General features: G+C 45.9%; 1 long non-coding RNA gene across 1 annotated transcript; it reads left to right on the top strand.

Annotated features, from left to right (window-relative positions):
• The first annotated feature begins 4,008 nt into the window (after nt 1-4,008).
• Nucleotides 4,009-13,299, top strand: LOC125085869 (uncharacterized). The gene is made up of 7 exons (XR_007123024.1): nt 4,009-4,159; nt 6,117-6,470; nt 6,846-6,929; nt 8,387-8,495; nt 9,138-9,180; nt 11,649-11,789; nt 13,238-13,299. It is a non-coding gene; the product is annotated as an uncharacterized LOC125085869 (long non-coding RNA).
• The last annotated feature ends 2,073 nt before the right edge of the window (nt 13,300-15,372 follow it).

Here is a 15,372-nt window from a genome sequence, read left to right as displayed (position 1 = left end):
GGACGTCCACTTCTAGGTTTGTAGATTAGTTGTTCAATTTTAGGTGTTCAATATTACAAAATCTTATTTCTGTATTGGTGAGCTTATTATGTTTCTCTTAGAATCAGCACATCATTATCTGTGTATGTGTGTATTGATGAAATCTAACAAATTTAATCTTTTAATTAGAGTATATAACCCATTTACAGTTCATGAAATTACTAAGCCCCTAAATTATTGTCCATTGTCTTGCAATTTTTTTGCTTCATCACTTTTTATATCCCTTTTTAAAAATACATTTTTTCCCTTTATATCTTTAAAATGCTGATAAATGCTGACAGCCTCCAAATCTCTGGTCACTAAAAATACATACAAAATGAGAAAAAATCAATGTAGACTTACAAAGAAAAACCATTTAGCTTTTATAGGTCCTTCTTTTAAAACACTAGAGAATTTACTTTAACAAATAGAATCAAATTCAGAAGGAAGGAGTAGGATGAAAGTTACCTTCATTAGCACATAAACAGATATTAAATGCCAAAAAAACCTGTAAACTCCAAAAAGATGTAAACTGTTTTTCAAAAGATGGCATATGACTTTCAGTAACAATAACTTTCATGGAGATTTAGGAGGTTGAGGTGGTAGAATTGTTCAGTAGGCACCAAAAGCATGCGAAAAACCTTGTAATGAAAGGGAGGAAGACTGAGATTCTAAACAAAAAATATTTTTTAGCATATATATATATATATATATATATATATATATATATATACAAAAACTACTGCAGTCCTAAACCCCAGCACCTGGGAGCGGGACTTTATTTGGAAATAGGGTCCCTGTAGATGTAACTAGCTAGGTAAGGTCATATTTGAGTAGGGTGGGCCCCTAATTCAATAGGACTTGTGTCCTTATAAGAAGGGAAACTTGGGATACACAGATATGCACTGACAGAGAATGCCATGTGAAGAAGCCCAAAGCCAGAGAAATATTTCAAGCTGGGAGAGGGGCCTGGAACAGATGCTTCCTTAATACCTTCAAAAGGAACATGGCCTACCAACATTGAAGCATCTAGAACTGTGACACTGTCCATTTCCGTTGTTTAAGCCACTAGGTTTGTGGCATTTTGTTATAGCAGCCCTGGAAAACTAATACAAACCTTGTTAGAGGAAAGGAAACCAACCATAAGCACATGGGGAATTGGGAAAAAAATATGTGTGTATATATATATACACACACACACACATATATATTTTTATATAGATACATATACATGTATTTCGAATATATAAATGTATAATATATATATTATATAAATGCATATAATATATATGTAAAATACATATATATGTATTTTTATATATTATATACATACATATATGTATATTTACATATATGTTTTATATATATATGTATATATATATATATATAAATATATGCACTCTTTAAAACATTGAAAAGGAACACACATTTGTGAACCCTGTGAAAAGGAAAACAAGCAAACAAACTGAGCCCCAGGATTCACTCAGCTTTTCATCTGGAGCAGTTCTGGATGGTGGGGGTATGGAGGAGATTCCAAGAAAAAGATGGGAGTGTCACTGGTGTGAGGAAAGAGAGATTGGAATTCAGGAACGCTGGAGTGATGAAAAGGCCATGGGTTCCAGAAACAAGGAAGTCAAATAGAGAACAAGCTCTTGGAAATACACACTGGAGTCCTCTTGAGTCCCTGCTCAATAGGAAGCAGTGTGTGTCTAAGAAAATGCCCCAGGTTTTAACAAAGAGTAAAGGCAACTGAACCAGATGGTTCCCAAGACTCATACAAGGCTAGAAGTCATTGGAGTTCCAACCAACCAGAGGGAAGAGTTCTTTTGGCTAAATCAGAATATCCAGTAGAGACCCGGTAAGGATCATGAGTTAGGAGCAGGATGAAATGATCCCTCAAAGAAAGCTTCCTCCACAGAGTCCCTAAACAAGTGGGAGAACAATTTTAGAAAGAGTCAGAATTACCTACTAATATCTCACTGCCCATGTGACAACCAATAATAGAAGGCAGATAGCATCCTACAAATGACTCAGTTCATCTAAAGGAAGGCAGTTGAAAAGGGAGGATGGAACAGATGGGAAAAATAAAATACAACTAGCAAGGTAGTAGACTTCAACTTCAACATTTCAACAATGACCTTCAGAATGAACGACTAAAATTCTATTGAAAGAAAAGACCTAAATATGTCAGTGAAAAATAAACTTTAAATAGGATGCAGAGGATAATATAGATTTTGTGAAAGGAAAAATTATGAAAAGGGCTATACGGTAAACATACTAATCATCAAAGGCTGAATTTAATAGGTTTTGACAAGAGACAATAGAAAGACAACAAATATAATGAACAGAGAAAGAAGACAATTCATAACAACAAAGGATCAATTTATAAAGACATGGCCATCATAAAGGTGTCTGCATCTGGTTAGAGAGCTTCAAAATACAAAGAAGCAAAAACATCCTGAAAAAAAGAAATCGACAAATCCAGAATTCAATTTGGAGAATTCAACACTCATTTGTCAATAATTAATAGAACAAGCAGATAGAAAAATGGCAAGTAAATAGACCTAAAAATCCATTCAACCTGCTTGACCTGTTTGGCACTCGAACACAAGGCCCAACAAATGCAGAATACCCAAGGATGCAGGAAATACTCATTGAGATCAACCATATTCAAGACCATAAAACAAGTCTCAAGAATTTTTAATTTTTTTAAAGATTTTATTTATTTATTTGACAAAAATCACAAGTAGGTAGAGAGGCAGGCAGAGAGAGAGGAGGGGAGCAGGCCCCCGGCTGAGCAGAGAGCCCCATGTGGGGCTCCATCCCAGGACCCTAGGATCATGACCTGAGCTGAAGGCAGAGGCTTAACCCACTGAGCCACCCAGGCGCCCCTCAAGAATTGTTTAAAAAGCAGCTTAGGGGCACCTGGGCGGCACTCTCAGTCAAGTGCCCAACTCTTGGTTCTGGCTCAAGTGGTGATCTCAGGCTCTTGAGATTGAGCCTTGAGGCAAGCTCTGGGCTCAGTGCAGAGTCCACTAGGACTCTCTCTTTGCCCCGCCCTTCCCGCCTCCCCCACTCACCTGTGCTCTTTCTCTCCAACAAACAAATCTTTAACAAAAATGAACAATGGTTGAGAGTGGGAGGGGTGGGGAGAGAAGTGGCTGGAGGGAAGGGGGAGCGGGAGGAGCCCAAGATGCTGCCCTCCTCCCTGGGCAGCGCTCGCTCAGCCGCCGCCACCGCCACCGCGGAGCGGAGCAGCCGAGCGCCAGAGCGGCGGCACACGCGCCAGCCGGCCGCCTGGGCCCAGAGCGCCGGGCTAGCAGGGAGAAGCGCCTCCAGCGCTGTCTGAGCGCGCTCGCTTGGGGGCCGCTGGGCTGCAGACAGGTCCAGGGAGGAGGCGAGGGCGGCGCCCAGGCGCCCGCCGGCGGGGGTGGGGGGGGTGCAGGCGGGATGTGCAGGGAGATCCCCGCGGGACTGACGGAGCTGCTGCAGGGCTTCACGGTGGACATGGCGAGGCACCAGCCTGCGGACCTGCTGGAGTTCCCGCTGCCGCACTTCACGCGCCTGCAGCAGGAGAAAGAGGGCAAAGGCGCCCTGTCCTTTGGCCATGAGGGCGGGACCTGGGGGCGCGGGCACCGCCGCAGGGGCGGCACTCCCAGTCAGGGGGTCACTTCGCGGAGTAGCCAGGAGGTGGGGAAATTTAGTTTTCTTTTGACAAGGAGGATTTTACCAAACAGCTCATACCTAGTCTTCAGAAAGTCAGAATTGCAGGTGCCACCAGTGCCGCTTCTTAGGCCTTGGCGCTTTGGGAAAATGTTGGGGGAGGGAGCTGAAGACAGTGGTTGAGAGGGAGGAAGGCTAATTTCAGGACAAGGGCCCCAGTGGCGCCTCTCCCATGCTGACCGCCAGAGGGCGTGCCCGCCGGCGCGAGGCAGAGCCTTGGACACGTGACCACCCGCCGGCCCTCCAGCTTTACTGCCACTGGCCCTGGCGGCGGTTACATTGGGGTGGGGCTTGGGTGACAACCATAGGCAGGGAGCGCCTGGAGGAGAAAGCAGTGGCCACTGGAGGCTGGGGAGGTGACCGAGGGGTCCAGGTGGCAGGAGGGCCAGGACTTTGAGGCCCTTGGAGGGCGCACTCTGTGAGTCGGGGTTGGGGGTCCTGGTGTGGGAGGGCCTGGTGCCCTGCAGGGGGTTGGGGATGCTTGGGGGCCGGGTCAGCCTCAGAGAGACCTAAGCTGGAGGAAGGACCTGTGCCTCTGTGTCCCCCTTCCCTCCCCCACAGACCCCTGCACTTTCCTCCCCTCCCCTGGGCCCCCGCATCAAGATGCGCTGGCAAAGTTTGCAGTTGGAGCAGGCCCCATACTCAAGGCCCTGGGCTTGAAATCTTAGCAATGCTTTTTCCACCTGAAGGAACAGAGCATTAGGTCTGCCTCTTTCCAGCGGTGTGAGCCCATTAAGTTATTTCAACTCCCAGAGCCTCAAACTCCAGTTTGTCCGAAGAAATGAATGAGAGACTACGTTAGAAGGCTGTTAAACTGTAAACGATTGCTGCCTTTCTCAAGCCCTCTGTGGCAGCTGCACTGAACACTTTACATAGGTCATCTCAACCCCAGAAATGAGGGTTCTCACTTTTATCCTGCCTGTGAGCAAATATGCACTCTGAGGGAACATCGACTTGCCCAAGGTCTCAGAGCAAGTGAGTGGTGGAACCAGGATTGGGTGCTAGGAGAGGCCGACTGCAAAGCCCACGCTTTTAACCACTAAGTCGCTGCTTCTGTCCTTATTTACATTATTAGAATTGTTGTTAATGCCTGGCTTATCATTTCACTTGCCTGTGGGAATATGAATGTATACAAAGTGAGGTACAGAGCTCTAAAATTATTCCTGGAAAGATGAGAGGCCCTGACATCAATATGCTTCCGATTAGGTATAGGCTTTCCCAGAAGTATGAAATTCTTTTTATTCCTGTGGAAAGGAACCAGAGCTGGTATTGCACAGTTCATTGATAGGTTCATGTACTAGGAAATTAAAATGGGAAGCAGAGGGAACTGCTGATGGTTATGGTCAATATTTCTCTAAATGAAACTCCACAAAGAAGAATGTCAGGTGCAGGGGAGATACTTACACTGACTGATTCCCAGTCAGTCATGTCAGGAACTTCCCTAATAAGTAGTAATTTTAAGTCATTCATCTATTCTTTCATCCATTTATTCATTCGTTCACTCATTCAGAATCATGGAATGCTCACCATTTGCCAGGCTATGGGGATAATACAAATAAGACACAGTCCATTCTCTTAAGGAGCTCTAGGGTGTGTAGGGAGGCAGACTGATACCTGAGCACCATAAGACAATATCCTAAGTGCAGTGATTGAGTGATGCATGGGAGATATTTAAAAAACAAAAATCAAGGACACTTAGCCCAGCTAGGAGGATGGTCAGGGAAGGCCTCCTGGAGAAGGTGTGCAGGGGAGCTGACAGAAAGCGTTCCTAGGGGTTAGTTGGAATGCACTTGTCTTAGAACAGAGTCAGCGTGATCATAGTAATGTAGGCTCTCCCTGCGAAGGAGAACTCAGCTGTGGTCCAAGGAGAAGAGTGACCGTGACTCGCCCATCCTTGGAGATGACCAGTGCCACTTAGAAGAATAGTTTTGCTGTGTGGTTCTGCTCGTAGGCCAAGAATAAATCTGGCACATGCATGATTCATGTTATTTAAGTACAAAATGTCCCAGGCTCCTTTTTATTTTTTTTAATTATTATTATTTGTTAAGATTTTACTTATTTCTTTGACAGAGAGAGTGAGAGAGAGCACAATCAGGGGGAGAGCAGGAGAGGGAGAAGCAGACGCCCCACTGAGGAGGCAACCCAATGTGGGGCTCCATCCTAGACCTCAGGATCATGACGTGAGCCAAAGGCAAACACTTAACCAACTGAGCCCCCTAGGCGCCCCTCAGGTACCTTTTTGAAACAGTTCATAGTTCCAGTGTGAGAGGAACACTAAGGCTGGCTGAGTAGGAACAGAAAGAAAAGTAAAGGAGGGAATGAAGCAGCTATACACTGTATTTGGAATCACAATCTTCTTTTATTTCTTTTTTAAGAGAATCCTTGGCGAGTGAAAGGATGCGTTAGAATCAGAGCATTTAGAAACAAATGAGCCTTTAAGAGACTTGAGCTCAAGAGGAAAATTTCTTGATTTGGATCAAAGCGGTTCCGAGGAATCAGAGATTAGTTTCCCTGAAACACACCCCTCAAGCGAGCTTGGGGAGAAAATCGACCAGATGCCTTAGGATGAACTGGGATGGGAAAGGAGAGAGGAAAAAAGATGATCAGACTTAAGTGAGCAAGGAGAGGAAGAATTCCAGTCCAAAGCAGAGATCCCGGAGAAATCACTGGTGTCTACCAGTGAGGACATATTGTTTCGAAAGGATGACCGCACCAACGTGTATCCTTTGGTAAGGGAGTGTAACATGGTTTTTAGTGTCCTCTAGTGTTTTAAAAGCATTGTGAAATAAGGGGATTTTATGCATATGGAAGAAAAAATACCACCAGAAATATCCTTTTGAACTAATAATAGACTCGTATGTTTTAAAGTTCAGTTCAGCGCTCTGGAGGGACATGTGTGACAAGAGTGCTGCCTCTGGGCCTGACATCTGGGTCCGACAGTGTTGCTCCCCAGGCAGGAAATTCCAGACATAGGGTGCCCTATCTTGTGGGAGACTCAAGGACAATCTCTACCTCTCCTCCCCATCCCCCTTCTTTCTCACTTCCTCCTCCTGCTCCTCTATTCCTTTCCCCTTTCCCTCCTCTCCTCACCTCTTCTGCCTTAGATGGCTTGATACCTCTTCACAAGCTCCTAAAACCATTGCGGGCTCCTAAAACTGCACGTTCGGAGATGGACCAGATAGCAAAAGGTATGGAAAAAGTGAAAGCCACTGAGAAAGTCACCAGGAGGTCGACTGGCATCTGCCTTTGCCGCACAAATATTGCCATTTACCAAGAGAATAAGAGGAGGAGAGTTTTTTTCCTTCCTCCTCTATGTGCCACTGAAAATTGCTTCCTAGGATTCATCTCTATTTTTCCCTGTAGATTCTGCCTTTGGAAGATTTGTAAGCGATTGGATTCACATTAAGTGTTTAATGTAGTTCCTGACACACAGTGAGCGCTGGACGGGTGTTCACATCTAGATGATGATAGTGGTGGTGGTGGCAAGGATGGTAGTGATGATGAGGATGATGGCAAACTCCTAGTGGGAGATACAGACAAATGGCAGCCTCATTTCTGTAGACTGGGTTTACTTTGAGCAGTGGAGTTCAAGGTCAAAACTTGGGCTTGTCCAGTCTGAAAGATAGAACAAGTTTTAGAGACCGTGAAGACTTTTGGCTTGTTTAGCCAGCTAGCACGACATCCGGGGATATTGCTAATGAGAGCAAGTGTCCTGCATGCCAGGGGTTTGGGTCCCCTGTTAGCCTTGGGCTCACTGCAGAACTCAACTCTTCTAGACCACCTCCCTCTGCAAATTTGTTTAGCTCCTTGAGGACACCTTCTTTCTGTTCCTTTCTGTTCCCGTTCCTGTATCGGTTTTCTCTCTCTCTCCCTCTCTCTCTCTTTTTTTTAAATTTATTTATTTGACACACAGAGAGAGAGAGATCACAAGTAAGCAAAGTGGCAGGCAGGGAGAGAGGGGGGAGCAGGCTCCCTGCTGAGCGGAGAGCCTGATGTGGGACTCTAGGACCGTGGCATCATGACGTGAGCCAAAGGCAGAGGCTTAACCCACCGAGTCACCCAGGTGCCCCCCCCTTTTTTTCTTCCTGTTAAAAATAATAGGTGCTCTTTAAAAAAAAAAAAATTTAAAGCAGAGGCACCTGGGTGGCTCAGTTGGTTAAGTGTCTGAGTCTTGATTTCGGCTGGGGTTGTGACTGTGATCTCAGGGTTGTGAGCTTGAGCCCCGCATGGGGCTCTGCACTGGGCATGGAGCCTGCTTGGGATTCTCTCTGCCTCTCTCCCTCTGGCCCTCCCTGCTCTAAAAATAAATAAGGTAAAATTAAAAAAAAATTCAGGCAGATTCCTCTTTTCGCACAGACCACGCCTAATCCATTTCCTGAAAGTGACTACCATTCCAGTTTCGTATAACTGTATATCTTTCCAGACCTTTTCCTGGGCATCTACGGACACATCTGTGTGTGTGAGCACACACAGGACACATGCTACATTTTGTTTTCTTTACCAGTCAGATCTTCTGCATGACCACTTAGTATGTCTCAGAGGGTTTTCTGTATCAGGGTGTGTAGAACCACTTCCTAATTTAAATTCAACCAATGCCCTGTTATGGATGGCTGTTTTCGTTACTTCTGATTTTTTCTCACCAAAGGGGCTTCAACAAGTGTGTTCCTGCCTCTCTCTCTGCCTGCAGCATCCCCCTTTCCCTTTGGAGTCCCCTGCCTTACCCCAGAGGCCTGGAATAATTCAGAGTGCTCCTGGTAAGTAGGCATAACCATTGATACCGACTTCCACCAAGAAAACAAGGTGTCATGCATTTATGAGAAGGAATCTTTCATGATTGTCAAATGCAGTGAAATCTGCTTTGGACCATAGCGTTTTGTGTTCATGTTTGGAAGGTTGCTGTAAGAGCCGGCTAGCTCCATGACCATTCACCACGAACAGTAACACTAGTGCCCAGCATCAGCTGATACCGTGTGCTTTCAATGAGTGTGAGCGCTGCTGGAGCAAGGAGGTCCCGTTAATACTGAGTGAGTCAGTTACTAAAAGTTAGCCATCACTTTAGATGCTACCACATTCAATTAATTGGCCTCGGTTAATTTTTTAAATGGAATGTTTTTATTTTAAGTAATCTCTGCACCCAGCGAGGGGCTGGAACACTCCGAGATCAAGAGGCATAAGCTTTACTGATTGAGCCAGCCACACTCCCCTAAAAGGACTATTTTTTGGAGCAGTTTAGATTGATAGCAAATGAAATGAAAAGTACAGAGTTCCCATATACTCCCTTGTGCCCCCCACCAGGTTCCCCTTTTGTTAATATCTTTATTAGTGGGGGACATTTGTTAGAGGTGATGAGCCCATGTTGACCGTTATTATTAACTAACGTCCATATTTTACTATAGGGTTCACAATTGGGGGTGTGACATTCTCTGGGCTTTGGCTAAGGTATGATGAAGTATATCCACCATTGTAGTGTCCTAAAGACTTGTGTCATTGCCTTCAAATCCCTCGTGCCCCACCCTCCATCCCTGCCTTCACCCCCTCACTCCCCGGCCACCATTTCCCCCCCCCCCCATCTTCATAGTTTTGCTTTTCCAGAATATCATGTTGTTGAAATCATACAATGTGAAGTCCTTTTTTTTTTTTTTTAAAGATTTTAGTTATTTATTTGTCAGAGAGAGAGAGAGAGAAAACACGTGTCAGGGGAGGGGCAGAGAGAGAGAGAGAGTGAGAAGCAGACTCCTGGCTGAGCAGGGGGCCCAATGCAAGGCTCGATCCTGGGACTCTGAGATCATGACCTGAGCAGAAGGGAGACACTTAACCAACTGAGCCACCCAGGTGTCCCCACTGTGAAGTCTCCTAAGGTTGGCTCTTTCACTTAGCAAAATGTCTTTAAGATTTCTCCATTTTTCCTGGCTTGCTAGTTCATTACTTTTTATTTCTGAATAATACTCTTTTATATGAATCCATAGCTTTTATAAACTGTTTTAATCACTTCCGTGATTTTTATAAATGACTTTGCACACAAAAATATGCATAAGTAAACTACTATTGAATTAAAAGTAATAGTCAGATTTATAATACCTCAAATTTTTCATTTCAGAACATTTTTATCTTGGATTTATTCCTGGGAATATGGAATTTTTAATCATGCTTAGGGAATTTTGTATCTTTGTGCTTTATTCTTCCAGGGGAAATGGTATATGAGGACCAAATACAAATATTCCCAGCTGAATAATTGCCTTTCTTATGAAGTTCCTCAGTGACTATACTGTAACTTCCCCTTCCATATATTTTCATGAAGTAAATTGAATTTCACAATATTAAGTGCTCATTATGTGTCAGGTACTGAACAGTCTAGGTTCTGGGGATTAGGAGGATAGGACGTTCTTTCTGTTTACTGTTGACTTTCTTTTCTTTTTAAAGCAAGGTATAATACACATACCATTAAATTTACCTTCTTAAAATTTAAAATTGTGGCAAAATGCACATAAAGTAAAATTTAGCATCTTCAAAAAAAAAAAAGATTTTATTTATATATTTGACAGAGAGAGAGGCAGAGAGAGAGGGAACACAAGCAAGGGGAGTGGGAGAGGGAGAAGCAGGCTTCCCAAGGAGCAGGGAGCCTGGCATAGGGGTCGATCCCAGGATCCTGGGATCATGACCTGAGCTGAAGGCAGACACCCAATGACTGAGCCACCCAGGCACACCTCATCTTTCTTTTAAATATTTATTTATTTATTTGAGAGAGGGGGGGTGGGGAAGGGCAGAGGAGAGTCTTAAGCAGACTATTTCTGGAGCCCAATGTCGGGCTGGATGACACAACCCTCAGATCATGACCTGAGCCTAAGCCAAGAGTAAGTTGCTGATTGAACTGTGCCACCCAGGCACCCCTAAAATTTGCAATCTTCACCATTTTGAAGTGTACAGTGTTGTAGTATGTACATTTACATTGTGGTGCAACCAACGCCTGGAACTCATCTCATGAAATGGAAACTCCCTACCCATTGAACAACTCCCTGTCCCCAGCCCTGCCCCTGGCAACCACCATTCCACTTTCTGTCTCTACGGATCTGACTCTTCTTGGGACCATGTCCGTGGAATCCTACCATATTTGTCTTTCTGTGACCGGTGGATTTCACTTCTGTGATGTCACCAAGGCCCATCCATGTCGTAGAGCATCGGGTCTCCTTCCTGTGGAAGCCTGAACAACACTCACATGTTGTTCATCCCTTCATCCATCATGGGACACTTGGCTTCCTTTTACCTTCTGGTTCCTGTGAAGTATGCTGCTCTACACATGGGCGTGTGAATGTCTCCTTGAGAGCCTGCTTCCAGTTCTTTGAGCTAGGTATCCAGAAGTGTCATTGTTGCATGATACGGTAATTCTGCTTTCAGTGTTTGGAGAGCTCTCCCTGGGGTTTTCCACAGCAGCTACACGATTTCACATTCCCACCACGAGTGCCCAGTGGCTCCAATTTCTTTCTTCACATCCTCATAAAATTGACCCATTTAAAGCGTACCATCCATTACTTTTTAGCATGTTCACAAGGTTGTGCAGCTGTCTCCACTGTCTAGTTCCAGAACATTTTCATCCCCCACAAAAGAAATCCATATCCCCTAGCCGTCACTCCCCGACCACCTTCCCCAGGCCCCCAGCAGCCACTGGGCTCCTTTCTACCTCTATGGTTTAGACTGACCCTATACTGTGTGTGGCCCGTTTTACTCAGCGTCATGGATTCGAGGGTCCTCCATGCCCTAGAATGCGGTTGAGGATGTTCTTGAAGGGATTTCCCTCACTTTGGACTGATGATGTGAAATCCTTCCCCTCCAGAGACAGCACCAGGGTGCCTAGCATCACAGTCTGGGCTCCGTGCACTCAGTGTCTTGCTGGTCTTGACTTTGTCTTCCAGACCATGACTTGGTCTTTCAGATAGAACAGTTCTCTTCTTGTTTACTACATTTGAGATGAAAACCAGCGAGTTCTTCTGTACATCTGTGCTGACACTGCGTTCATCTACGATGTCTTCAAGAATACTCAGCACCATCTTCAGGTGTGCAAGTTTTTGTTGTTGCTTTTTAAGATTTTATTAATTTATTTGTTTGTTTGTTTGTTTGTTTATTTATTTATTTAAGAGAGCAAGCAAGAGAGAGCAATAGGGAGAAGCAGACTCCCCTGCTCAGCGGGAAGCCTGACGTGGGGCTCGATCCCAGGACCCTGAGATTAAAGCCTTAGCTGAAGGCAGACGCTTAACTGGCTGAGCTGCCCAAGAGCTCCCGGACATATATTTTAATAAGGACCTTCCTTAAGTCAATGCCTAGGTCAAAAACATCACAGAGCGTTTCCCAAAAGCCTAGTCCGTACTCAGGGATCTATGCCATGTAGGTGCAGAATTTGCTCTCTAGATGTCCAGAAACACACAAGCCCAGCAAGCAGCCCTTCTTGGAGCTTAGTTGAATGTGCAGCACTGAGCACAGTGCTGATGGGTGGGAGAGGGGGTAGTTTGTGTCTGCAGGGCAAAGAAGGAGCAGCAGGCAGAGGGGCTGAGAAATAGGGACCATGCCAGGCAGGTGTCCAGCCTCCTGCAGAGTCAGATAGCTGGGAGTGGCCTTGACTATCCATCCATCTATCCATTCATTACTTTGTTCATTTTTTCCATAGGTATTTATCAGAACCTCTTTGTTTCAGATTCTGGGCATATAGTCATGAACAAAAACATGGAGCTTATAGTCTCATAAATACACAATTATGAATTAGAACAAACACTCCAAAGGAAATGTGGGCTGCTGCAGGAGAGAGATCAGGAGTGAGAGATGGCCCTTCAGTTGGTTGCACTGGCAAACATGCCCTTTGTGCTGAGATCTGACTGACTGAGGAGAATGAACCACCCAGGGGCAGTTTGCGGAGGAGCAGTCCAGACCCAGGGAGCTCCAGGTTTGCAGGCCTGCCCATGGGGCCCAGAAAGAAGGCTGGTATGGCTGACACGGAGTGAGCAAGGGAAGAGGAAGGAGGGAGGAAATGGGCTATTTCCTGACAGGGAGCACTAGTATCTTGTTTGTTTCCAGAAGGTTCCTGAGTTACTGGGAAAGGATTGTGGTGGTATGGGAATGAAAGCAGAGAGACCAGCAGAGAGGCTTTTGCTCCAGATCTACTCAGTGGCCTGAGTGGACACTGTTTAAGGGAGATGAGGCCAGCGGGGCTTCAGGCGGGCTGGAGGTGGGGCAGAACCCCAACATTTATTCCCCACCTGGGTTCACAGTTGGGCACATGCCTAGATCTGTAGGGAGCCCTTGTCCTTGTGGGGAGCGTGGCTTGCCCTTCAGGGGTTTTGAGGGAGAGAAAATTGGTAAACCACTGGTTATGGAGAAATGCCAGGGAAAGGCCATAGGAGTGGAATTTTCAGCCTGATGAACCTGGAAGGGGAGCTTAGTTCTCTCTGTGGGGCTCCAGCCTCTCTGGCCATCCTGAATGTTTCAGAGCATTTTCTCTGCATTTCTGCAGGGCCACACTAATGTGATCTCCTGCCTCTGCATCGGGGAAGACAGGCAGTGGATTGCCACGGCCAACAAGGGGCCCGACTGCCTGATAATCACATGGGACTCCTTCACAGGGTAGGCATGGCACAAGCCTCTTTTTCCCTACTCAGTGTAGCGTATCTGCAACAAATGAGAAATGCTGGTCTGGGCATGCAGAAGGCAGCGGTGGGATGCCGGGGGAGGGTCAAGCAGCCTGGGGAGGCTGGCCATCCTGTTGCCTTGAGGTCCGGTCAAGTAATATTACCTTCATGAATTTCCCCAGTTACAATTCTTGGCCCTTTAGGCCGAGAAACTTGGTTTGGCGATGTCCCAGGGTAGATGAGGGAGGTTAACACTAACCCAGCTTGGAGGTCCAGAGAAGTGAAGTGATTTTCCCCATCTACAAAAAAAGAGGCTAATCATACCCACTGTTTTCATTTCCTTGGGCTGCTCTAAGAAATTACCACACCCTGGGGCGCCTGAGGGACAGAGCAGGTTAAAACCTCTGCCTTTGGTTCAGGTCATGACCCCAGAGTCCTGGGATCCAGCCCTGCATCTGGCTCTCTGCTCAGCAGGAATCTTGCTTTCCTCTCTCTCTCTGCCTGCCTCTCTGCCTACTTGTGTGATCTGTGTCCATCAAATAAATAATTTAAATCTTTAAAAAAAATTACCACATGCTGAGAGGCTTAAAATAACAGAAAGTTACTCCCTCACAGTTCATGAGGCTGGAAGTCTGAAATTAGGGTGCCCTAAGGGGTGGTTCCTTCTGGGGCTCTGAGGGAGAACCTGCTCCAGGCCTCTCTCCCAGCTGCTGGTGGTGGCTGGTAGCCCTTGGTGTTCCTTGGCTGGTAGACTAATCACTTTATCTCTGCCTCTGTCTTCACATGGCATTGTGCCCTGTGTGTCTCTTTGTGTCTGCGCTTCTATGAGTTCCACAGTCATTGGATTTATGATCCATCCTAATCCACCCTTATCTGAACTATTGCATCTGCAAGGACCATATTCCCATGTAATGCTCACATCCTGAGGCTCTGGGTGGACCTGACTTCTGAGGAGGCCCTCAACATACTACACTTACCTTACGGGACTGTCATGAAGACCAGTAGCACACAGTACGTGGCCCATGATAGATGTTCATGTGTGTTTTCTTTCTTCATTCCTGGTCCTAGAGGCAGAGTGCAGTGCTAGATTAATTGATAAGATTGTAAGGCCCTGGTTGAATTGTGGGGTTGGTGACATGGGGGTGGATGAGTCCAGTTGGGGACGAGTAGTAAGAAGTTGTTTAAAGCTCTTGGGTGTTCTGGAAAGTTAGGTTGAATGTTCTAAGATACAGGTCCCCCAGGTTACTGGTATACATCCTAGGGCCCTGTTACTTAATCCTCGTCCTCAACTTACTAGACATCTCAGTGGCATTTGACACTTGTCATTTCCTTGGCTTCTTTGATACCACGTCGCCTTGGTTTTCATCTGCCTTCTGAGACTCTGCTTCCTCTGGCCCAAGACGGTGAGGAGGATGCGGTTGGTCCTTTTCTCCGGCCAGGAGGGAGCAGACCTGGGGTGGTAATCACACCATCTTCATCTCCCTAACCACCTCATAATTCCTCTTTTCATGGATGAGGAAGCGGCTGGAGAACATTCCACCTGGATGTCCCGTGGATATCTCCTGCTAAAATGTCCCCAAGCCCTGTTGCATCTCCTCCCAGAGGCTTTCTAAAGCCACCTCTGCTGCCCCTGCCCACCCACTTCTGCCTGGCTAGCCTCCTCCTCTGCAGCTTCACTCTGCAACCCAACCTCCAGGATGATACATGATACACATATACATATACACATATACATATACACATATACACAGGATGATACATGATACACATAACATGAAATTGACCATCTTCACATTTTTAGAAAAGATTTCTTTATCATTTATTTAAGAGCAAGAGAGTGTGAGTAGGGGAAGGGTAGAGGGAGAGGGAGGGAGAGTCCTCAAGCAGACTCCTCGCTGAGTGCAGAGCCCAACATGGGGCTCGAACCCAGGACCCTGAGATCATGACCTGCACTGAAACCAGGAGCCAGCCGCTCTACCAACTGAGACACCCAGGTGTCCCATTGTAAAAATATATCTTT

The sequence above is a fragment of the Lutra lutra genome, chromosome 15 (genome assembly GCF_902655055.1).
Source record: "Lutra lutra chromosome 15, mLutLut1.2, whole genome shotgun sequence".
Classification (NCBI taxonomy): domain Eukaryota; kingdom Metazoa; phylum Chordata; class Mammalia; order Carnivora; family Mustelidae; genus Lutra; species Lutra lutra.
This window is presented reverse-complemented; position numbering and strand designations above follow the sequence as displayed.